Raw genomic sequence first — 24100 nt, 5'->3', positions numbered from 1 at the left:
ACTCTGTGAGTTGAAGTCACACATCACAGAGCAGTTTCTCAGAAAGCTTCTTTCCAGATTTCATCTGAGGATATTTCCTTTTTCACCATAGCCCACTGTGAGCTTTCAAATATCACTTTGCCAATTCCACAAGAACTGTCTTAGTGAAAGGCTTCTGGATGGGAAACTGTAACACTGTTAGATGATTTCACAGAACACAAAGAAGTTTCTCAGAAAGCTTCTTTCCCTCTGTTATCGGAGGATATTTCCTTTGGCCCTATAGTCTTCAAAGGGAACCGAAATATCTGTTCTCAGATTCCACAGAAATAAGGCTAGCAAAGAGATCCACGAAATACAGATGTAACTCTGTGCATGGAATTCACACATCACAGAGTAGTTTCTCAGAAAGCTTCTTTCCAGATTTCATCTGAGGATATTTCCTTTTTCACCATAGCCCTCAATGGGCTTTCAAATATCACTTTGCCAATTCCACAAGAACTGTCTTAGCGAAAGGCTTATTGAGGGGAAAGCTGTAACTCTGTGAGATGATTTCACAGAACACAATGAAGTTTCTCAGAAAGCTTCTTTCTCTTTGTTATTGGAGGATTTTTCCTTTGGCCCTATAGTCTTCAAAGGTATCCGTAATATCTGTTCTCAGATTCCACAGAAATAAGGCTAGCAAAGAGATCCACGAAATACAGATGTAACTCTGTGACAAGAATTAAAAGAATACTAAGCAGTTTCTCAGAAAGGTTCTTTCCACATTTCATCTGAGGATATTTCCTTTTTCACCCTAGCCATCTATGGGCTTCCAAATATCACTTTGCCAATTCCACAGGAACTGTCTTAGCGAAAGGCTTCTTGAGGGGAAAGCTGTAATTCTGTGAGATGATTTCACAGAACACAAAGAAGTTTATGAGAAAGCTTCTTTCTCTTTGTTATCGGAGGATATTTCCTTTGGCACTATAGTCTTCAAAGGGATCCGAAATATCTGTTCTCAGATTCCACAGAAATAAGGCTAGCAAAGAGATCCACGAAATACAGATGTAACTCTGTGAGTGGAAGTCACACATCCCAGAGCAGTTTCTCAGAAAGCTTCTTTCCAGATTACATAATAGGATATTTCCTTTTTCACCATAGCCCTTTATGGGCATCCAAATATCACTTTGCCAAATCCACAAGAACTGTCTTAGCGAAAGGCTTCTTGAGGGGAAAGCTGCAACTCTGTGAGATGATTTCACAGAACACAAAGAAGTTTCTCAGAAAGCTTCTTTCACTTTGTTATCGGAGGATATTTCCTTTGGCCCTATAGTCTTCAAAGGGATCCGAAATATCTGTTCTCAGATTCCAGAGAAATAAGGCTAGCAAAGAGATCCACGAAATACAGATGTAACTCTGTGAGATGAATTAACAGAACAGTAAGCAGTTTCTCAGAAAGCTTCTTTCCAGATTTCATCTGAGGATATTTCCTTTTTCACGATAGCCCTCTGAGGGCTTCCAAATATCACTTTGCCAATTTCACAAGAACTGCCTTAGCGAAAGTCTTCTTGAGGGGAAAGCTGTAACTCTGTGAGATGATTTCACAGAACACAAGGAAGTTTCTACGAAAGCTGCTTTCTCTTTGTTATCGGAGGATATTTCCTTTGGCCCTAGAGTCTTCAAAGGGATCCCAAGTATCTGTTCTCAGATTCCATAGAAATATGGCTAGCAAAGATATCCCCGAAATACAGATGTAAATCTGTGAGTGGAAGTCACACATCACAGAGCAGTTTCTCAGAAAGCTTCTTTCCAGATTTCATCTGAGGATATTTCCTTTTTCACCATAGCCCTCTATGGGCTTTCAAATATCACTTTGCCAATTCCACAAGAACTGTCTTAGCGAAAGCCTTCCTGAGGGGAAAGCTGTAACTCTTTGAGATGATTTCACAGAACACAAAGAAGTTTCTCAGAAAGCTTCTTTCTCTTTGTTAACGGAGGATATTTCCTTTGGCCCTATAGTCTTCCAAGGGATCCGAAATATCTATTCTCAGATTCCAGAGAAATAAGGCTAGCAAAGTGTTGCACGAAATTCAGATGTAACTCTGTGAGTGGAAGTCACACATCACAGAGCAGTTTCTCCGAACGCATCTTTGCAGATTTCATCTGAGGATATTTCCTTTTTCACCATAGCCCTCTACGGGCTTCCAAATATCACTTTGCCAATTCCACGAGAACTGTCTTAGCTAAAGGCTTCTTGAGGGGAAAGCTGTAACTCTGTGAGAGGATTTCACAGAACACAAAGAAGTTTCTCAGAAAGCTTCTTTCTCTTTGTTGTCGGAGGATATTTCCTTTGGCCCTATAGTCTTCAAAGGGATCCGAAATATCAGTTCTCAGATTCCACAGAAATAAGGCTAGCAAAGAGATCCACGAAATACAGATGTAACTCTGTGAGTGGAAGTCACACATCACAGAGCAGTCTCTCAGAAAGCTTCTTTCCAGATTTCATCTGAGGATATTTCCTTTTTCACCATAGCCCTCTAGGGGCTTCCAAATATAACTTTGCCAATTCCAAAAGAACTGTCTTAGCGAAAGGCTTCTTGAGGGGAATGCTGTAACTCTGTGAGATGATTTCACAGAACACAAACAAGTTTCTCAGAAAGCTTCTATTTCTTTGTTATCGGAGGACATTTCCTTTGGCCCTATAGTCTTCAAAGGGATCCGAAATATCTGTTCTCATATTCCACAGAAATAAGGCTAGCAAAGTGTTCCACGAAATACAGTTGTAACTCTGTGAGTGGAAGTCACACATCACAGAGCAGTTTCTCCGAACGCTTCTTTCCAGATTTCATCTGAGGTTATTTCCTTTTTCACCGTAGCCCTCTATGGGGTTCCAAATATCACTTTGCCAATTCCACAAGAACTGTCTTAGCGAAAGGCTTCTTAAGGGGAAAACTGTAACTCTCTGAGATGATTTCACAGAACACATAGAAGTTTCTCAGAAAGCTTCTTTCTCTTTGTTATCGGAGGATATTTCCTTTGGCCCTATTGTCTTCAAAGGGTTCCGAAATATCTGTTCTAGATGCCACAGAAATAAGGCTAGGAAAGAGATCCATGAAATACAGATGTAACTCTGTGAGTGGAAGTCACACATCACAGAGCTGTTTCTCAGAAAGCTTCTTTCCAGATTTCATCTGAGGATATTTCCTTTTTCACCATAGCCCTCTATGGACTTCCAAATATCAGTTTTCCAATTCCACGAGAACTGTCTTAGAGAAAGGCTTCTTGAGGGGAAAACTGTAACTCTGTGAGATGATTTCAAAGAACACAAAGAAGTTTCTCAGAAAGCTTCTTTCTCTTTGTTATCGGCGGATATTTCCTTTGGCCCTATCGTCTTCAAAAGGATCCGAAATATCTGTTCTCAGATTCCACAGAAATAAGGCTAGCGAAGAGATCCAGAAAATACAGATGTAACTCTGTGAGATGAATTAACAGAAGACTAAGCAGTTTCTCAGAAAGCTTCATTCCAGATTTCATCTGAGGATATTTCCTTTTTCACCATAGCCCTCTATGGGCTTCCAAATATCACCTTGCCAATTCCACAAGAAGTGTCTTAGCGAAGGCTTCTTGAGGGGAAAGCTGTTACTCTTTGACATGATTTCACAGAACACAAAGAAGTTTCTCAGAAAGCTTCTTTCTCTTTGTTATAGGAGGATATTTCCTTTGGCCCTATAGTATTCCAAGGGATCCGAAATATCTGCTCTCAGATTCCACAGAAATAAGGCTAGCAAAGTTTTCCATGAAATACAGTTGTAACTCTGTGAGTGGAAGTCACACATCACAGAGCAGTTTCTCAGAAATCTTCTTTCCAGATTTCATCTGGGGATATTTCCTTTTTCACTGTAGCCCTCAAAGGGCTTCCAAATACCATTTTGCCAATTCCACAATAACTGTCTTAGCGAAAGACTTCTTGAGCGCAAAGCTGTAACTCTGTGAGATGATTTCACAGATCACAAAGAAGGTTGTCAGAAAGCTTCTTTCTCTTTGTTTTCGGAGTATATTTCCTTTGGCCCTATAGTCTTCAAAGGGATCCGAAATATCTGTTCTCAGATTCCACAGAAATAAGGCTAGTAAAGGGATCCACGAAATACAGATGTAACTCGGTGAGTGGAAGTCACACATCACAGAGCAGTTTCTCAGAAAGCTTCTTTCCAGATTTCATCAGAGGATATTTCCTTTTTCAACATAGCCCTCTAGTGGTTCCAAATATCACTGTTCCAATTCCACAAGAACTGCCTTAGCGAAAGGCTTATTGAAAGGAAAGCTGTAATTCTGTGAGATGATTTCACAGAACACATGGAAGTTTCTCAGAAAGCTTCTTTCTCTTTGTTATCGGAGGATATTTCCTTTAGCCCTACAGTCATAAAAGGGATCCGAAATATCTGTTCTCACATTCCACAGAAATAAGGCTAGCAAAGAGATCCACTCAATACAGATGTAACTCTGTGAGTGGAAGTCACACATCACATAGCAGTTTCTCAGAAAGCTACTTTCCAGAATTCATCTGAGGATATTTCCTTTTTCACCATAGCCCTCTATGGGCTTCCGAATATCACTTGGCCAATTCCACAAGAACTGTCTTAGCGAAAGTCTTCTTGAGGGGAAAGCTGTAACTCTGTGAGATGATTTCACAGAACACAAAGAAGTTTCTCAGAAAGCTTCTTTCTCTTTGTTATCGGAGGATATTTCCTTTGGCCCTATAGTCTTCATAGTGATCCGAAATATTTGTTCTCAGATTCCACAGAAATAAGGCTAGCAAAGAGATCCACGAAATACAGATGTAACTCTGTGAATGGAAGTCATACATCACAGAGCAGTTCCTCAGAAAGCTTCTTTCCGGATTTCATCTGAGGATATTTCCTTTTTCACCATAGCCCTCTATGGGCTTCCAAATATCACTTTGCCAATTCCACAAGAACTGTCTTAGCGAAAGGCTTCTTGAGGGGAAAGCGGTAACTCTGTGAGATGATTTCACAGAACACAAAGAAGTTTATGAGAAAGCTTCCTTCTCTTTGTTATCGGAGGATATTTCCTTTGGCCCTATAGTCTTCAAAGGGATCCGAAATATCTGTTCCCAGATTCCACAGAAATAAGGCTAGCAAAGAGATCCACGAAATACAGATGTAACTCCGTGAGATGAATTAACAGAAGACTAAGCAGTTTCTCACAAAGCTTCTTTCCAGATTTCATCTGAGGATATTTCCTTTTTCACCATAGCCCTCTCTGGCCTTCCAAATATCAGTTTGCCAATTCCACAAGAACTGTCTTAGCGAAAGTCTTCTTGAGGGAAAAGCTGTAACTCTGAGAGATGATTACACAGAACACAAAGAAGTTTCTCAGAAAGCTTCTTTCTCTTTGTTGTCGGAGGATATTTCCTCTGGCCCTATAGTCTTCAAAGGGATTCGAAATATCTGTTCTCAGATTCCACCGAAATAAGGCTAGCAAAGAGATCCACGAAATACAGAAGTAACTCTGTGAGTGGAAGTCCCACATCACAGAGCAGTTTCTCAGAAAGCCTCTTTCCATATTTCATCGGAGGATATTTCCTTTTTCACCATAGCCCTCTGAGGGCTTCCAATATCAGTTTGCCAATTCCACAAGAACTATCTTAGCGAAAGGCTGATTGAGGGGAAAGCTGTAACTCTGAGACATGATTTCACAGACAACAAAGAAGTTTCTCAGAAAGCTGCTTTCTCTTTGTTATCGGAGGATATTTCCTTTGGCCCTATAGTCTTCATAGTGATCCGAAATATCTGTTCTCAGATTCCACAGATATAAGGATAGCAAAGAGATCCAGGAAATACAGATGTAACTCTGTGGGATGAATTAACATAACAGGAGACTAAGCAGTGTCTCAGAAAGCTTCTTTCCAGATTTCATCTGAGGATATTTCCTTTTTCACCATAGCCCTCTATGGGTTTCCAAATATCACCTTGCCAATTCCACAAGAACTGTCTTAGCGAAACGCTTCTTGAGGGCAAAGTTGTAACTCGGTGAGATGATTTCACAGAACACAAAGAAGTTTCTCAGAAAACTTCTTTCTCTTTCTTATCGGAGGGTATTTCCTTTGGCCCTATAGTCTTCAAAGGGATCTGAAATATCTGTTCTCAGATTCCACAGAAATAAGGCAAGCAAAGAGATCCACAAAATACAGATGTAACTCTGTGAGATGAATTACCAGAACACTAAGCAGTTTCTCAGAAAGCTTCTTTCCAGATTTCATCTGAGGATATTTCCTTTTTCACCATAGCCCTCTAGGGGCCTCCAAATATCACTTTGCCAATTCCACAAGAACTGTCTTAGCGAAAGGATTCTTGAGGGGAAAGCTGTAACTCTGTGAGATGACTTCACAGAACACAAGGAAGTTTCTCAGAAAGCTTACTTCTGTTTGTTATCGGCGGATATTTCCTTTGGACGTATACTGTTCAAATGGATCCGAAATATCTGTTCTCAGATTCCACAGAAATAAGCCTAGCAAAGAGATCCACGAAATACAGATGTAACTCTGTGAGTGGAAGTCACACATCACAGAGCAGTTCCTCAGAAAGCTTCTTTCCATATTTCATCTGAGGATATTTCCTTTTTCATCATAGCCCTCTCTGGGCTTCCAAATATCACTTTCCCAATTCCTCAAGAACTGTCTTAGCGAAAGGCTTCTTGAGGGGAAAGCTGTAACTCTGTGAGATGATTTCACAGAACACAAAGAAGATTCTCAGAAAGCTTCTTTCTCTTTGTTATCGGAGGATATTTCCTTTGGCCCTATCTCCTCCAAGGGATCCGAAATATCTGTTCTCAGATTCCACAGAAATAAGGCTAGCAAAGAGATCCGCGAAATAAAGATGTAAATCTGTGAGATGAATAAACAGAAAACTAAGCAGTTTCTCAGAAAGCTATTTTCCAGATTTCATGTGAGGATATTTCCTTTTTCACCATAGCCATCTGTGGGCTTCCAAAAATAACTTTGCCAATTCCACAAGAACTGTCTTAGCGAAACGCTTCCTGAGGGGAAACCTGTAACTCTGTGAGATCATTTCACAGAACCCAAAGAAGTTTCTCAGAAAGCTTTTTTCTCTTTGTTATCGGAGGATATTTCCTTTGGCCCTATAGTCTTCAAAGGGATCCGAAATATCTGTTCCCAGACTCCACAGAAATAAGGCTTGCAAAGAAATGCATGAAATACAGATGTAACTCTGTGAGATGAATTAACAGAAGACTAAGCAGTTTCTCAGAAAGCTTCTTTCCAGATTTCATCTGAGGATATTTCCTTTTTCACCATAGCCCTCTATGGGCTTCCAAATATCACTTTCCCAATTCCACAAAAACTGTCTTAGCGAAAGGCTTTTTGAGGGAAAAGCTGTAACTCCGTGAGATGATTTCACAGAACACCAAGAAGTTTCTCAGAAAGCTTCTTTGTCTTTGTTATCGGAGGATATTTCCTTTTCCCTATATTCTTCAAAGGGATCAGAAATATCTGTTCTCAGATTCCACACAAATAAGGCTAGCAAACAGATCCAGGAAAAACAGATGTAACTCTGTGAGTGGAAGTCACACATCTCAGAGCAGTTTCTCCGACATCTTCTTTCCAGATTTCATCTGAGGATATTTCGTTTTTCAAAATAGCCCCCTACGGGCTTCCAAATATCACTTTGCCAGTTCCACAAGTACTGTCTTAGCGAAAGTCTTCTTGACGGGAAAGCTGTAACTCTGTGAGATGATTTCACAGAACACAAACAAGTTTCTCAGAAAGCTTCTTTCTCTTTGTCATCGGAGGATATTTCCTTTGGCCCTATAGTCTTCAAAGGGATCCGAAATATCTGTTCGCAGATTCCACAGAAATAATACTAGCAAAGAGATCCACGAAATACAGATGTAACTCTGTGAGTCGAAATCACACATCACAGAGCAGTTCCTCAGAAAGCTTCTTTCCAGATTTCATCTGAGGATATTTCCTTTTTCCCCATAGCCCTCTATGGGCTTCCAAATTTCACTTTGCCAATTCCACAAGAACTGTCTTAGCGAAAGGCTTCTTGAGGGGAAAGATGTAACTCTGTGAGATGATTTCACAGAACACAAAGAAGTTTCTCAGAAAGCTTCTTTCTCTTTTTTAACGGAGGATATTTCCTTTGGCCCTATAGTCTTCAAAGGGATCCGAAATATCTGTTCTCAGATTCCACAGAAATAAGGCTAGCAAAGAGATCCGCGAAATAAAGTTATCAATCTGTGAGATGAATTAACAGAAAACTAAGCAGTTTCCCACAAAGCTATTTTCCAGATTTCATGTGAGGATATTTCCTTTTTCACCATAGCCCTCTAATGGCTTCCAAATATCACTTTGCCAATTCCACAAGAACTGTCTTAGCGAAAGGCTTCTTGAGGGGAAAGCTGTAACTCTGTGAGATGATTTCACAGAAAACAAAGAAGTTTCTCAGAAAGCTTCTTTCTATTTGTTATCGGAGGATATTTCCTTTGGCCCTATAGTCTTCAAAGTGATCCGAAATATCTGTTCTCAGAATCCACAGAAATAAGGCTAGCAAAGAGATCCACGAAATACAGATATAACTCTGTGAGTGGAAGTCACACATCACAGAGCAGTTTCTTAGAAAGCTTCTTTCCAGATTTCATCTGAGGATATTTCCTTTTTCACCATAGTCCTATAATGGCTTCCAAATATCACTTTGCCAATTCCACAAGAACTGTCTTAGCGAAAGGATTCTTGAGGGGAAAGCTGTAACTCTGTGAGATGACTTCACAGAACACAAGGAAGTTTCTCAGAAAGCTTACTTCTGTTTGTTATCGGCGGATATTTCCTTTGGACCTATACTGTTCAATGGATCCGAAATATTTGTTCTCAGATTCCACAGAAATAAGCCTAGCAAAGAGATCCACGAAATACAGATATAATTCTGTGAGTGGAAGTCACACATCACAGAGCAGTTCCTCAGAAAGCTTCTTTCCAGATTTCATCTGAGGATATTTCCTTTTTCACCATAGCCCTCTATGGGCTTCCAAATATCACTTTGTCAATTCCACAAGAACTGTCTTAGCGAAAGGCTTCTTGAGGGAAAAGCTGTAACTCTGTGAGATGATTTCACAGAACACAAGGAAGTTTCTCAGAAAGCTTCTTTCTATTTGTTATCGGAGGATATTTCCTTTGGCCCTATAGTCTTCAAAGGGATCCGAAATATCTGTTCTCAGATTCCACAGAAATAAGGCTAGAAAAGAGATCCACGAAATACAGATGTAACTCTGTGAGATGAATTAACAGAACACTAAGCAGTTTCTCAGAAAGCTTCTTTCCAGATTTCATCTGAGGATATTTCCTTTTTCACCATAGCCCTCTATGGGCTTCCAAATATCACTTTGCCAATTCCATAAGAACTGTCGTAGCGAAAGGCTTCTTGAGGGGAAAGCTGTAACTCTGTGAGATGACTTCACAGAACACAAGGAAGTTTCTCAGAAAGCTTCTTTCTGTTTGTTATCGGCGGGTATTTCCTTTGGCCCCATAGTGTTCAAAGGGATCCGAAATATCTGTTCGCAGATTCCACAGAAATAGGCCTAGCAAAGAGATCCACGAAATACAGATGTAACTCTGTGAGTGGAAGTCACACATCATAGAGCAGTTCCTCAGAAAGCTTCTTTCCATATTTCATCTGAGGATATTTCCATTTTCACCATAGCCCTCTATGGGCTTCCAAATATCACTTTGCCAATTCCACAAGAACTGTCTTAGCGAAAGGTTTCTTGAGGGGAAAGCTGTAACTCTGTGAGATGATTTCACAGAACACAAACAAGTTTCTCAGAAAGCCTCTTTCTCTTTGTTGTCGGAGAATATTTCCTTTGGCCCTATATTCTTCAAAGGGACCTGAAATATCTGTTCTCAGATTCCACAGAAATAAGGCAAGAAAAGAGTTGCACAAAATACAGATGTAACTCTGTGAGATGAATTAACAGAACAATAAGCAGTTTCTCAGAAAGCTTCTTTCCGAATTTCATCTGGGGATATTTCCTTTTTCACCATAGCCCTCTATGGGCTTCCTAATATCACTTTCCCAATTCCACAAGAACTGTCTCAGCGAAAGGCTTCTGGAGGGAAAAGCTGTAACTCCGTGAGATGATTTCACAGAACACAAAAAAGTTTCTCAGAAAGCTTCTTTCTCTTTTTTTTCGGAGGATATTTCCTTTGGCTCTATAGTCTTCAAAGGGTTCCGAAATATCTGTTCTCAGAGTCCACAGAAATAAGTCTAGCAAAGAGATCCACGAAATAAAGATGTAAATCTGTGAGATGAATTAACAGAAAACTAAGCAGTTTCTCACAAAGCTATTTTCCAGATTTCATGTGAGGATATTTCCTTTTTCACCATAACCCTCTATGGGCTTCCAAATATCACTTTGCCAATTCCACAAGAACTGTCTTAGCGAAACTCTTCTTGAGGGGAAAGCTGTAACTCTGTGAGATGATTTCACAGAACACAAAGAAGCTTCTCAGAAAGCCTCTTTCTCTTTGTTATCGGAGGATATTTCCTTTGGCCCTATAGTTTTCAAAGGGATCCGAAATATCTGTTCTCAGATTCCACAGAAATAAGGCTAGCAAAGAGATCCACGAAATACAGATGTAACTCTGTGAGTGGAAGACCCACATCATAGAGCAGTTCCTCAGAAAGCTTCTTTCCATATTTCATCTGAGGATATTTCCTTTTTCACAATACCCCTCTATGGGCTTCCAAATTTCACTTTGCCAATTCCACAAGAACTGTCTAAGCGAAAGGCTTCTTGAGGGGAAAGATGTATCTCTGTGAGATGATTTCACAGAACACAAAGAAGTTTCTCAGAAAGCTTCTTTCTCTTTTTTAACGGAGGATATTTCCTTTGGCCCTATAGTCTTCAAAGGGATCCGAAATATCTGTTCTCAGATTCCACAGAAATAAGGCTAGCAAAGAGATCCGCGAAATAAAGTTATCAATCTGTGAGATGAATTAACAGAAAACTAAGCAGTTTCTCAGAAAGCTATTTTCCAGATTTCATGTGAGGATATTTCCTTTTTCACCATAGCCCTCTAATGGCTTCCAAATATAACTTTGTCAATTCCACAAGAACTGTCTTAGCGAAAGGCTTCTTGAGGGGAAAGCTGTAACTCTGTGAGATGATTTCACAGAACACAAAGAAATTTCTCAGAAAGCTTCTTTCTATTTGTTATCGGAGGATATTTCCTTTGGCCCTATAGACTTCAAAGGGATCCGAAATATCTGTTCTCAGAATCCACAGAAATAAGGCTAGCAAAGAGATCCACGAAATACAGATATAACTCTGTGAGTGGAAGTCACACATCACAGAGCAGTTTCTTAGAAAGCTTCTTTCCAGATTTCATGTGAGGATATTTCCTTTTTCACCATAGTCCTATAATGGCTTCCAAATATCACTTTGCCAATTCCACAAGAACTGTCTTAGCGAAAGGATTCTTGAGGGGAAAGCTGTAACTCTGTGAGATGACTTCACAGAACACAAGGAAGTTTCTCAGAAAGCTTACTTCTGTTTGTTATCGGCGGATATTTCCTTTGGACCTATACTGTTCAATGGATCCGAAATATTTGTTCTCAGATTCCACAGAAATAAGCCTAGCAAAGAGATCCACGAAATACAGATATAATTCTGTGAGTGGAAGTCACACATCACAGAGCAGTTCCTCAGAAAGCTTCTTTCCAGATTTCATCTGAGGATATTTCCTTTTTCACCATAGCCCTCTATGGGCTTCCAAATATCACTTTGTCAATTCCACAAGAACTGTCTTAGCGAAAGGCTTCTTGAGGGAAAAGCTGTAACTCTGTGAGATGATTTCACAGAACACAAGGAAGTTTCTCAGAAAGCTTCTTTCTATTTGTTATCGGAGGATATTTCCTTTGGCCCTATAGTCTTCAAAGGGATCCGAAATATCTGTTCTCAGATTCCACAGAAATAAGGCTAGAAAAGAGATCCACGAAATACAGATGTAACTCTGTGAGATGAATTAACAGAACACTAAGCAGTTTCTCAGAAAGCTTCTTTCCAGATTTCATCTGAGGATATTTCCTTTTTCACCATAGCCCTCTATGGGCTTCCAAATATCACTTTGCCAATTCCATAAGAACTGTCGTAGCGAAAGTCTTCTTGAGGGGAAAGCTGTAACTCTGTGAGATGACTTCACAGAACACAAGGAAGTTTCTCAGAAAGCTTCTTTCTGTTTGTTATCGGCGGGTATTTCCTTTGGCCCCATAGTGTTCAAAGGGATCCGAAATATCTGTTCGCAGATTCCACAGAAATAGGCCTAGCAAAGAGATCCACGAAATACAGATGTAACTCTGTGAGTGGAAGTCACACATCATAGAGCAGTTCCTCAGAAAGCTTCTTTCCATATTTCATCTGAGGATATTTCCATTTTCACCATAGCCCTCTATGGGCTTCCAAATATCACTTTGCCAATTCCACAAGAACTGTCTTAGCGAAAGGTTTCTTGAGGGGAAAGCTGTAACTCTGTGAGATGATTTCACAGAACACAAACAAGTTTCTCAGAAAGCCTCTTTCTCTTTGTTGTCGGAGAATATTTCCTTTGGCCCTATATTCTTCAAAGGGACCTGAAATATCTGTTCTCAGATTCCACAGAAATAAGGCAAGAAAAGAGTTGCACAAAATACAGATGTAACTCTGTGAGATGAATTAACAGAACAATAAGCAGTTTCTCAGAAAGCTTCTTTCCGAATTTCATCTGGGGATATTTCCTTTTTCACCATAGCCCTCTATGGGCTTCCTAATATCACTTTCCCAATTCCACAAGAACTGTCTCAGCGAAAGGCTTCTGGAGGGAAAAGCTGTAACTCCGTGAGATGATTTCACAGAACACAAAAAAGTTTCTCAGAAAGCTTCTTTCTCTTTTTTTTCGGAGGATATTTCCTTTGGCTCTATAGTCTTCCAAGGGTTCCGAAATATCTGTTCTCAGAGTCCACAGAAATAAGTCTAGCAAAGAGATCCACGAAATAAAGATGTAAATCTGTGAGATGAATTAACAGAAAACTAAGCAGGTTCTCAGAAAGCTATTTTCCAGATTTCATGTGAGGATATTTCCTTTTTCACCATAACCCTCTATGGGCTTCCAAATATCACTTTGCCAATTCCACAAGAACTGTCTTAGCGAAACTCTTCTTGAGGGGAAAGCTGTAACTCTGTGAGATGATTTCACAGAACACAAAGAAGCTTCTCAGAAAGCCTCTTTCTCTTTGTTATCGGAGGATATTTCCTTTGGCCCTATAGTTTTCAAAGGGATCCGAAATATCTGTTCTCAGATTCCACAGAAATAAGGCTAGCAAAGAGATCCACGAAATACAGATGTAACTCTGTGAGTGGAAGACCCACATCATAGAGCAGTTCCTCAGAAAGCTTCTTTCCATATTTCATCTGAGGATATTTCCTTTTTCACAATACCCCTCTATGGGCTTCCAAATTTCACTTTGCCAATTCCACAAGAACTGTCTAAGCGAAAGGCTTCTTGAGGGGAAAGATGTATCTCTGTGAGATGATTTCACAGAACACAAAGAAGTTTCTCAGAAAGCTTCTTTCTCTTTTTTAACGGAGGATATTTCCTTTGGCCCTATAGTCTTCAAAGGGATCCGAAATATCTGTTCTCAGATTCCACAGAAATAAGGCTAGCAAAGAGATCCGCGAAATAAAGTTATCAATCTGTGAGATGAATTAACAGAAAACTAAGCAGTTTCTCAGAAAGCTATTTTCCAGATTTTTGTGAGGATATTTCCTTTTTCACCATAGCCCTCTAATGGCTTCCAAATATAACTTTGTCAATTCCACAAGAACTGTCTTAGCGAAAGGCTTCTTGAGGGGAAAGCTGTAACTCTGTGAGATGATTTCACAGAACACAAAGAAGTTTCTCAGAAAGCTTCTTTCTATTTGTTATCGGAGGATATTTCCTTTGGGCCTATAGACTTCAAAGGGATCCGAAATATCTGTTCTCAGATTCCACAGAAATAAGGTTAGAAAGGAGATCCACGAAATACAGATGTAACTCTGTGAGATGAATTAACAGAACACTAAGCAATTTCTCAGAAAGCTTCTTTCCAGATTTCATCTGAGGATATTTCCTTTTTCACCATAGCCCTCTATGGGCTTCCAAATATCACTTTTCCAATTTCAAAAGAACTGCCTTAGCGAAAGGCTTCTTGAAGGGGAAGCTGTAACTCTGTGAGATGACTTCACAGAACAAAAGGAAGTTTCTCAGAAAGCTTCTTTCTCTTTGTTATCGGCGGGTATTTTCTTTGGCCCTATAGTGTTCAAAGGGATCCGAAATATCTGTTCGCAGATTCCACAGAAATAGGCCTAGCAAAGAGATCCACGAAATACAGATGTAACTCTGTGAGTGGAAGTCACACATCATAGAGCAGTTCCTCAGAAAGCTTCTTTCCAGGTTGCATCTGAGGATATTTCCTTTTTCACCATAGCCCTCTATGGTCTTCCAAATTTCACTTTGCCAATTCCACAAGAACTGTCTTAGCGAAAGGCTTCTTGAGGGGAAAGATGTAACTCTGTGAGATGATTTCACAGAACACAAAGAAGTTTCTCAGGAAGCTTCTTTCTCTTTTTTAACGGAGGATATTTCCTTTGGCCCTAAAGTCTTCAAAGGGATCCGAAACATCTGTTCTCAGATTCCACAGAAATAAGGCTAGCAAAGAGATCCGCGAAATAAAGTTATCAATCTGTGAGATGAATTAACAGAAAACTAAGCAGTTTCTCAGAAAGCTATTTTCCAGATTTCATATGAGGATATTTCCTTTTTCACCATAGCCCTCTAATGGCTTCCAAATATCACTTTGCCAATTCCACAAGAACTGTCTTAGCGAAAGGCTTCTTGAGGGGAAAGCTGTAACTCTGTGAGATGATTTCACAGAAAACAAAGAAGTTTCTCAGAAAGCTTCTTTCTATTTGTTATCGGAGGATATTTCCTTTGGCCCTATAGTCTTCAAAGTGATCCGAAATATCTGTTCTCAGAATCCACAGAAATAAGGCTAGCAAAGAGATCCACGAAATACAGATATAACTCTGTGAGTGGAAGTCACACATCACAGAACAGTTTCTTAGAAAGCTTCTTTCCAGATTTCATGTGAGGATATTTCCTTTTTCACCATAGCCCTATAATGGCTTCCAAATATCACTTTGCCAATTCCACAAGAACTGTCTTAGCGAAAGGATTCTTGAGGGGAAAGCTGTAACTCTGTGAGATGACTTCACAGAACACAAGGAAGTTTCTCAGAAAGCTTACTTCTGTTTGTTATCGGCGGATATTTCCTTTGGACCTATACTGTTCAATGGATCCGAAATATTTGTTCTCAGATTCCACAGAAATAAGCCTAGCAAAGAGATCCACGAAATACAGATATAATTCTGTGAGTGGAAGTCACACATCACAGAGCAGTTCCTCAGAAAGCTTCTTTCCAGATTTCATCTGAGGATATTTCCTTTTTCACCATAGCCCTCTATGGGCTTCCAAATATCACTTTGTCAATTCCACAAGAACTGTCTTAGCGAAAGGCTTCTTGAGGGAAAAGCTGTAACTCTGTGAGATGATTTCACAGAACACAAGGAAGTTTCTCAGAAAGCTTCTTTCTATTTGTTATCGGAGGATATTTCCTTTGGCCCTATAGTCTTCAAAGGGATCCGAAATATCTGTTCTCAGATTCCACAGAAATAAGGCTAGAAAAGAGATCCACGAAATACAGATGTAACTCTGTGAGATGAATTAACAGAACACTAAGCAGTTTCTCAGAAAGCTTCTTTCCAGATTTCATCTGAGGATATTTCCTTTTTCACCATAGCCCTCTATGGGCTTCCAAATATCACTTTGCCAATTCCATAAGAACTGTCGTAGCGAAAGGCTTCTTGAGGGGAAAGCTGTAACTCTGTGAGATGACTTCACAGAACACAAGGAAGTTTCTCAGAAAGCTTCTTTCTGTTTGTTATCGGCGGGTATTTCCTTTGGCCCTATAGTGTTCAAAGGGATCCGAAATATCTGTTCGCAGATTCCACAGAAATAGGCCTAGCAAAGAGATCCACGAAATACAGATGTAACTCTGTGAGTGGAAGTCACACATCATAGAGCAGTTCCTCAGAAAGCTTCTTTCCATATTTCATCTGAGGATATTTCCATTTTCACCATAGCCCTCTATGGGCTTCCAAATATCACTTTGCCAATTCCACAAGAACTGTCTTAGCGAAAGGTTTCTTGAGGGGAAAGCTGTAACTCTGTGAGATGATTTCACAGAACACAAACAAGTTTCTCAGAAAGCCTCTTTCTCTTTGTTGTCGGAGAATTTTTCCTTTGGCCCTATATTCTTCAAAGGGACCTGAAATATCTGTTCTCAGATTCCACAGAAATAAGGCAAGAAAAGAGTTGCACAAAATACAGATGTAACTCCGTGAGATGAATTAACAGAACAATAAGCAGTTTCTCAGAAAGCTTCTTTCCGAGTTTCATCTGGGGATATTTCCTTTTTCACCATAGCCCTCTATGGGCTTCCTAATATCACTTTCCCAATTCCACAAGAACTGTCTCAGCGAAAGGCTTCTGGAGGGAAAAGCTGTAACTCCGTGAGATGATTTCACAGAACACAAAAAAGTTTCTCAGAAAGCTTCTTTCTCTTTTTTTTCGGAGGATATTTCCTTTGGCTATATAGTCTTCCAAGGGTTCCGAAATATCTGTTCTCAGAGTCCACAGAAATAAGTCTAGCAAAGAGATCCACGAAATAAAGATGTAAATCTGTGAGATGAATTAACAGAAAACTAAGCAGTTTCTCAGAAAGCTATTTTCCAGATTTCATGTGAGGATATTTCCTTTTTCAACATAACCCTCTATGGGCTTCCAAATATCACTTTGCCAATTCCACAAGAACTGTCTTAGCGAAACTCTTCTTGAGGGGAAAGCTGTAACTCTGTGAGATGATTTCACAGAACACAAAGAAGCTTCTCAGAAAGCCTCTTTCTCTTTGTTATCGGAGGATATTTCCTTTGGCCCTATAGTTTTCAAAGGGATCCGAAATATCTGTTCTCAGATTCCACAGAAATAAGGCTGGCAAAGAGATCCACGAAATACAGATGTAACTCTGTGAGTGGAAGACCCACATCATAGAGCAGTTCCTCAGAAAGCTTCTTTCCATATTTCATCTGAGGATATTTCCTTTTTCACAATACCCCTCTATGGGCTTCCAAATTTCACTTTGCCAATTCCACAAGAACTGTCTAAGCGAAAGGCTTCTTGAGGGGAAAGATGTAACTCTGTGAGATGATTTCACAGAACACAAAGAAGTTTCTCAGAAAGCTTCTTTCTCTTTTTTAACGGAGGATATTTCCTTTGGCCCTATAGTCTTCAAAGGGATCCGAAATATCTGTTCTCAGATTCCACAGAAATAAGGCTAGCAAAGAGATCCGCGAAATAAAGTTATCAATCTGTGAGATGAATTAACAGAAAACTAAGCAGTTTCTCAGAAAGCTATTTTCCAGATTTCATATGAGGATATTTCCTTTTTCACCATAGCCCTCTAATGGCTTCCAAATATAACTTTGTCAATTCCACAAGAACTGTCTTAGCGAAAGGCTTCTTGAGGGGAAAGCTGTAACTCTGTGAGATGATTTCACAGAACACAAAGAAGTTTCTCAGAAAGCTTCTTTCTATTTGTTATCGGAGGATATTTCCTTTGGCCCTATAGACTTCAAAGGGATCCGAAATATCTGTTCTCAGATTCCACAGAAATAAGGTTAGAAAAGAGATCCACGAAATACAGATGTAACTCTGTGAGATGAATTAACAGAACACTAAGCAGTTTCTCAGAAAACTTCTTTCCAGATTTCATCTGAGGATATTTCCTTTTTCACCATAGCCCTCTATGGTCTTCCAAATATCACTTTGCCAATACCATAAGAACTGTCGTAGCGAAAGGCTTCTTGAGGGGAAAGCTGTTACTCTGTGAGATGACTTCACAGAACACAAGGAAGTTTCTCAGAGAACTTCTTTCTGTTTGTTATCGGCGGGTATTTCCTTTGGCCCTATAGTGTTCAAAGGGATCCGAAATATCTGTTCGCAGATTCCACAGAAATAGGCCTAGCAAAGAGATCCACGAAATACAGATGTAACTCTGTGAGTGGAAGTCACACATCATAGAGCAGTTCCTCAGAAAGCTTCTTTCCCTATTTCATCTGAGGATATTTCCTTTTTCACCATAGCCCTCTATGGGCTTCCAAATATCACTTTGCCAATTCCACAAGAACTGTCTTAGCGAAAGGCTTCTTCAGGGGAAAGCTGTAACTCTGTGAGATGATTTCACAGAACACAAACAAGTTTCTCAGAAAGCTTCTTTCTCTTTGTTTTCGGAGAATATTTCCTTTGGACCTATAGTCTTCAAAGGGATCCGAAATATCTGTTCTCAGATCCCACAGAAATAAGGTTATCAAAGAGATCCACGAAACACAGATGAAACTCTGTGAGATGAATTAACAGAACACTAAGCAGGTTCTCAGAAAGCTTCTTTCCAGATTTCGTCTGAGAATATGTCCTTTTTCACCATAGCCCTCTATAGACTTCCAAATATCACTTTGCCAATTCCACAAGAACTGTTTTAGCGAAAGGCTTCTTGAGGGGAAAGCTGTAACTCTGTGAGATGACTTCACAGAACACAAGGAAGTTTCTCAGAAAGCTTCTTTCTGTTTGTTATCGGCGGATATTTCCTTTGGCCCTATAGTGTTCAAAGGGATCCGACATATCTGTTCTCAGATTCCACAGAAATAAGCCTAGCAAAGAGATCCACGAAATACAGATGTAACTCTGTGAGTGTAAGTCACATATCACCGAGCAGTTCCTCAGAAATCTTCTTTCCAGATTTCATCTGAGGATATTTCCTTTTTCACCATAGCCCTCTATGGGCTTCCAAATTTCACTTTGCCAAATTCACAAGAACTGTCTTAGCGAAAGGCTTCTTGAGGGGAAAGATGTAACTCTGTGAGATGATTTCACAGAACACAAAGAAGTTTCTCAGGAAGCTTCTTTCTCTTTGTTAACGAAGGATATTTCCTTTGGCCCCATAGTCTTCCAAGGGATCCGAAATATCTGTTCTCATATTCCACAGAAATAAGGCTAGCAAAGTGATCTGCGAATTAAAGTTATCAATCTGTGAGATGAATTAACAGAAAACTGAGCAGTTTCTCAGAAAGCTATTTTCCAGATTTCATGTGAGGATATTTCCTTTTTCACCATAGCCCTCTAATGGCTTCCAAATATCACTTTGTCAATTCCACAGGAACTGTCTTAGCGAAAGGCATCTTGAGGGGAAAGCTGTAACTCTGTGAGATGATTTCACAGAACACAAAGAAGTTTCTCAGAAAGCCTCTTTCTATTTGTTATCGGAGGATATTTCCTTTGGCCCTATAGTCTTCAAAGTGATCCGAAATATCTGTTCTCAGAATCCACAGAAATAAGGCTAGCAAAGAGATCCACGAAATACAGATATAACTCTGTGAGTGGAAGTCACACATCACAGAGCAGTTTCTTAGAAAGCTTCTTTCCAGATTTCATCTGAGGATATTTCCTTTTTCACCATAGTCCTATAATGGCTTCCAAATATAACTTTGTCAATACCACAAGAACTGTCTTATCGAAAGGCTTCTTGAGGTGAAAGCTGTAACTCTGTGAGATGATTTCACAGAACACAAAGAAGTTTCTCAGAAACCTTCTCTCTCTTTGTTATCGTATAATATTTCCTTTGGCCCTGTAGTCTTCCAAGGGATCCGAAATATCTGTTCTCAGATTCCACAGAAATAAGGCTAGCAAAGAGATCCGCGAAATAAAGATGTAAATCTGTGAAATGAATTAACAGAAAACTAAGCAGTTTCTCAGAAAGCTATTTTCCAGATTTCATGTGAGGATATTTCCTTTTTCACCGTTGCCGTCTACGGGCTTCCAAATGTCATTTTGCCAATTCCACAAGAACTGTCTTAGCGAAAGGCTTCTTGAGGGAAAAGCTGTAACTCTGAGAGATGATTACACAGAACACAAAGAAGTTTCTCAGACCTTCGTTCTCTTTGTTATCGCAGGATAGTTCCTTTGGCCCTCTAGTTTTCAAAGGGATCCGAAATATCTGTTCTCAGATTCCACAGAAATAAGGCTAGCAAATAGATCCACGAAATACAGATGTAACTCTGTGAGTGGAAGACCCACATCATAGAGCAGTTTCACAGAAAGCTTCTTTCCATATTTCATCTGAGGATAGTTCCTTTTTCACCATAGCCCTCTAAGGGCTTCCAAATATCACTTTGACAATTCCACAAGAACTGTCTTAGCGAAAGGCTTCTTGAGGGAAAAGCTGTAACTCTGAGAGATGATTAGACAGAAGACAAAGGAGTTTCTCAGAAAGCTTCTTTCTCTTTGTTATCCGAGGATATTTCCTTTGGCCCTATATTCTTCCAAGGGAATCGAAATATCTGTTCTCAGATTCCACAGAAATAAGGCTAGCAAAGAAATCCACGAAATAAACATGTAAATCTGTGAGATGAATTTACAGAAAACTAAGTAGTTTCTCAGAAAGCTATTTTCCAGATTTCATGTGAGGATAATTCCTTTTTCACCATAGCCCTCTATGGGCTTCCAAATATCACTTTGCCTATTCCACAAGAACTGTTTTAGCGAAAGGCTTCTTGAGGGGAAAGCTGTAACTCTGTGAGATGACTTCACAGAACACAAGGAAGTTTCTCAGAAAGCTTCTTTCTGTTTGTTATTAGCGGATATTTCCTTTGGCCCTATAGTGTTCAAAGGGATCCGAAATATCTGTTCTCAGATTCCACAGAAATAAGCCAAGCAAAGAGATACACGAAATACAGATGTAACTCTGTGAGTGGAAGTCACACATCATAGAGCAGTTCCTCAGAAAGCTTCTTTCCAGATTTCAGCTGAGGATATTTCCTTTTTCACCATAGCCCTCTATGGGCTTCCTAATATCACTTTGCCTGTTCCACAAGAACTGTCTTAGCGAAAGGCTTCTTGAGGGGAAAGCTGTCACTCTCTGAGATGATTTCACAGAACACAAAGAATTTTCTCAAAGAGCTTCTTTCTCTTTGTTATCGGAGGATATTTCCTTTGGCCCTACAGCCTTCCAAGGGATCCGATATATCTGTTCTCAGATTCCACAGAAATAAGGCTAGCACAGAGATCCGTGAAATAAAGATGTAAATCTGTGAGATGAATTAACAGAAAACTAAGCAGTTTCTCAGAAAGCTATTTTCCAGATTTCATGTGAGGATATTTCCTTTTTCACCATAGCCCTCTATGGGCTTCCAAATATCATTTTGCCAATTCCACAAGAACTGTCTTAGCGAAAGTCTTCTTGAGGGGAAAGCTGTAACTCTGTGAGATGATTTCACAGAACACAAAGAAGATTCTCAGAAAGTTTCTTTCTCTTTGTTATCGGAGTATATTTCCTTTGGCCCTATAGTTTTCAAAGGGATCCGAAATATCTGTTCTCAGATTCCATAGAAATTAGGCTAGCAAAGAGATCCACGAAATACAGATGTAACTCTGTGAGTGGAAGACCCACATCATAGAGCAGATTCTCAGAAAGCTTCTTTCCAGATTTCATCTGAGGATATTTCCTTTTTCACCATAGTCCTCTAATGGTTTCCAAATATCACTTTGCCAATTCCACAACAAATGTCTTAGCGAAAGGCTTCTTGAGGGGAGAGCTGTAACTCTCAGAGATGATTTCACAGAACACAAAGAAGTTTCTCAGAAATCTTCTTTCTCTTTGTTATCAGAGGATATTTCCTTTGGCCCTATTGTCTTCAAACGGATCCGAAATATCTGTTCTCAGATTCCACAGAAATAAGGTTATCAAAGAGATCCACGAAATACAGTTGAAACTCTGTGAGATGAATTAACAGAACACTAAGCAGGTTCTCAGAAAGCTATTTTCCAGATTTCAATTGAGGATATTTCGTTTTTCACCATAGCCCTGTATGGGCTTCCAAATATCACTTTGCCAATTCCACAAGAACTGCTTTAGCGAAAGGCTTCTTGAGGGGAAAGCTGTAACTCTGTGAGATGACTTCACAGAACACAAGGAAGTTTCTCAGAAAGCTTCTTTCTGTTTGTTATCGGCTGGTATTTCCTTTGGCCCTATAGTCTTCCAAGGGATCCGAAATATCTGTTCGCAGATTCCACAGAAATAGGCCTAGCAAAGAGATCCACGAAATACAGATGTAACTCTGTGAGTGGATGTCACAAATCATAGAGCAGTTTCTCAGAAAGCTTCTTTCCAGATTTCATCTGAGGATATTTCCTTTTTAAACATATCCCTCTAGGGGTTCCAAATATCACATTGCCAATTCCACAAGAACTGTCTCAGCGAAAGGCTTCTTGAGGGGAAAGCTGTAACTCTGAGAGATGATTTCACAAAACACAAAGAAGGTTCTCAGAAAGCTTCTTTCTCTTTGTTAACGGAGGATATTTCCTTTGGCCCTATAGTCTTCCAAGGGATCCGAAATATCTGTTCTCAGATTCCACAGAAATAAGGCTAGCAAAGAGATCCGTGAAATAAAGATGTAAATCTGTGAGATGAATTTACAGAAAACTAAGTAGTTTCTCAGAAAGCTATTTTCCAGATTTCATGTGAGGATAATTCCTTTTTCACCATAGCCCTCTATGGGATTCCAAATATCACTTTGCCAATTCCACAATAACTGTCTTAGCGAAAGGCTTCTTGAGGGAGAAGCTGTAACTCTGAGAGATGATTACATAGAACACAAAGAAGTTTCTCAGAAAGCTTCTTACTCTTTGTTATCGGAGGATATTTGCTTTGGCCCTATAGTTTTCAAAGGGATCCGAAATATCTGTTCTCAGATTCCACAGAAATAAGGCTAGCAAAGACATCCACGAAATACATATGTAACTCTGTGAGTGGAAGACCCACATCATACAGCAGTTTCTCAGAAAGCTTCTTTCCATATTTCATCTGAGGATATTTCCTTTTTCAACATATCCCTCTGTGGGCTTACAAATATCACTTTGCCAATTCCACAAGAACTATCTTAGCGAAATGCTTCTTCAGGGGAGAGCTGTAACTCTCAGAGATGATTTCACAGAACACAAAGAAGGTTCTCAGAAAGCTTCTTTCTCTTTGTTAACGGAGGATATTTCCTTTGGCCCTATAGTCTTCAAAGGGATCCGAAATATCTGTTCTCAGATTCCACAGAAATAAGGTAATCAAAGAGATCCACGAAATACAGATGAAACTTTGTGAGAGGAATTAACAGAACACTAAGCAGGTTCTCAGAAAGCTTCTTTCCAGATTTCGTCTGAGGATATTTCCTTTTTCACCATAGCCCTCTACGGGCTTCCAAATATCACTTTGCCAATTCCACAAGAACTGTTTTAGCGAAAGGCTTCTTGAGGGGAAAGCTGTAACTCTGTGAGATGACTTCACAGAACACAAGGAAGTTTCTCAGAAAGCTTCTTTCTGTTTGTTATCGGCGGATATTTCCTTTGGCCCTATAGTGTTCAAAGGGATCCGAAATATCTGTTCTCAGATTCCACAGAAGTAAGCCAAGCAAAGAGATACACGAAATACAGATGTAACTCTTGGAGTGGAAGTCACACATCATAGAGCAGTTCCTCAGAAAGCTTCTTTCCAGATTTCAGCTGAGGATATTTCCTTTTTCACTATAGCCCTCTATGGGCTTCCTAATATCACTTTGCCTGTTCCACAAGAACTGTCTTAGCGAAAGGCTTCTTGAGGGGAAAGCTGTCACTCTCTGAGATGATTTCACAGAACACAAAGAATTTTCTCAAAGAGCTTCTTTCTCTTTGTTATCGGAGGATATTTCCTTTGGCCCTATAGCCTTCCAAGGGATCCGAAATATCTGTTCTCAGATTCCACAGAAATAAGGCTAGCACAGAGATCCGCGAAATAAAGATGTAAATCTGTGAGATGAATTAACAGAAAACTAAGCAGTTTCTCAGAAAGCTATTTTCCAGATTTCATGTGAGGATATTTCCTTTTTCACCATAGCCCTCTAT

This window comes from Macaca nemestrina, chromosome 2, assembly GCF_043159975.1.
Source record: "Macaca nemestrina isolate mMacNem1 chromosome 2, mMacNem.hap1, whole genome shotgun sequence".
In the NCBI taxonomy this organism is placed as follows: domain Eukaryota; kingdom Metazoa; phylum Chordata; class Mammalia; order Primates; family Cercopithecidae; genus Macaca; species Macaca nemestrina.
Note: the sequence above shows the minus strand (reverse complement) of the source record.